Raw genomic sequence first — 2,500 nt, 5'->3', positions numbered from 1 at the left:
TCTATGACTCACCCTTTCGAACAAAACCACTTTCGCCGAACCAAGACCCCATCCCTGACTGAACAACTTGAACTTCAGGGTTATTTGCCAGTAGGTCGTTAAACGCCACTTACCAGCCAGGTCCTCTTTTGTGGTGATGTGACTTTCGGTCAGTTGACCTGGAGGTGAAGAGGTGGTGGCCTTGTGGTAATGTGCCCCTGGTGGCCTTGTGGTGATGTGCCACTGGTGGCCTTGTGGTGATGTGCCACTGGTGGCCTTGTGGTAATGTGCCCCTGGTGGCCTTGTGGTGATTTACCACTGGTGGCCTTGTGGTGATTTACCACTGGTGGCTTTGTGGTGATGTACTTCTGGTGGCCTTGTGATAGGTAATGTGCCCCTGGTGGCCTTGTGGTGATGTGCCACTGGTGGCCTTGTGATAGGTAATGTGCCCCTGGTGGCCTTGTGGTGATGTTCCCCTGGTGGCCTTGTGATAGGTAATGTGCCCCTGGTGGCCTTGTGGTGATGTGCCCCTGGTGGCCTTGTGGTGATGTGCCCCTGGTGGCCTTGTGATAGGTAATGTGCCCCTGGTGGCCTTGTGGTAATGTGCCCCTGGTGGCCTTGTGGTGATGTGCCCCTGGTGGCCTTGTGGTAATGTGCCCCTGGTGGCCTTGTGGTAATGTGCCCCTGGTGGCCTTGTGATAGGTAATGTGCCCCTGGTGGCTTTGTGGTGATGTACCTCTGGTGGCCTTGTGATAGGTAATGTGCCCCTGGTGGCTTTGTGGTGATGTACCACTGGTGGCCTTGTGATGATGTACCTCTGGTGGCCTTGTAATGATGTACCTCTGGTGGCCTTGTGATAGGTAATGTGCCCCTGGTGGCCTTGTGGTGATGTGCCCCTGGTGGCCTTGTGGTGATGTGCCCCTGGTGGCCTTTTGATAATGTGCCCCTGGTGGCCTTGTGGTGATGTGCCACTGGTGGCCTTTTGATAATGTGCCCCTGGTGGCCTTTTGATAATGTGCCCCTGGTGGCCTTGTGGTGATGTGCCCCTGGTGGCCTTGTGATGATGTGCCCCTGGTGTCCTTGTGGTGATGTACCACTGGTGGCCTTGTGATGATGTACCACTGGTGGCCTTGTAATGATGTACCACTGGTGGCCTTGTAATGATGTGCCCCTGGTGGCCTTGTGGTGATTTACCTCTGGTGGCCTTGTGGTAATGTGCCCCTGGTGGCCTTGTGGTAATGTGCCCCTGGTGGCCTTGTGGTGATGTGCCACTGGTGGCCTTGTGGTAATGTGCCCCTGGTGGCCTTGTGGTAATGTGCCACTGGTGGCCTTGTGGTGATGTGCCCCTGGTGGCCTTGTGGTAATGTGCCCCTGGTGGCCTTGTGGTAATGTGCCACTGGTGGCCTTGTGGTAATGTGCCCCTGGTGGCCTTGTGGTGATGTGCCCCTGGTGGCTTTGTGAAAGGTAATGTGCCCGTGGTGGCCTTGTGGTAATGTGCCCCCATGGTGGCCTTGTGGTAATGTGCCCCAACTAGGAAGCGAGTGTTCACAGGTTCGAGTCTCATGAACAAACCGGGATTTTTATTTTACCCCCCCCCCCCCCTCCTTCTTCCACCCATCCACTCTCCGCTAGACCTTGAGTGGTGGTTCTGGGTTCTAGTCTTTTGGATGAGACGATAAACCGAGATCCTGTAGGCAGCGTGCACTTTGTGCACGAAAAAAAAAATCAAAAACGAAAAAATAACCGACAGCAACAAAACAGTTGTCCACGGCAAAAGGTGGCGCTGCATTGTGGCGACGTGCTCTCCCTGGGAAGAGCAGCCTGGATTTCACACAGAAAATTCTGTTGTGATGCAATACAATACAATACAATACAATACAATACAATACAATGCATAAAGCATTTCTCCTCATTGGTGTATCTTTTATTCACAATAAGATGATCTAGACACGTACGTATGCATACATTCATTTCAGCACACCCACATAACCACATAATTATACAGCACACCCACATAACCACATATACAGCACACCCACATAACCACATATACAGCACACCCACATATACACATAATTATACAGCACACCCACATATACAGCACACCCACATACACACATAATTATACAGCACACCCACATAACCACATATACAGCACACCCACATAACCACATATGCAGCAGACCCACATATACACATGATTATACAGCACACTCACATAACTATATATACAGCACACCCACATATACACATATACAGCACACCCACATGTACACATATACACAACACCCACATATACACATATACAGCACACCCACATAACCACATAATTATACAGCACACCCACATAACCACATATACAGCACACCCACATATACACATATACAGCACACCCACATATACACATAATTACACACCACACCCACATAACCACATATACAGCACACCCACATAACCACATATACAACACACCCACATATACACATAATTACACACCACACCCACATAACCACATATGCAG

This window comes from Babylonia areolata, chromosome 4, assembly GCF_041734735.1.
Source record: "Babylonia areolata isolate BAREFJ2019XMU chromosome 4, ASM4173473v1, whole genome shotgun sequence".
Lineage (NCBI taxonomy): Eukaryota > Metazoa > Mollusca > Gastropoda > Neogastropoda > Buccinidae > Babylonia > Babylonia areolata.
This window is presented reverse-complemented; position numbering follows the sequence as displayed.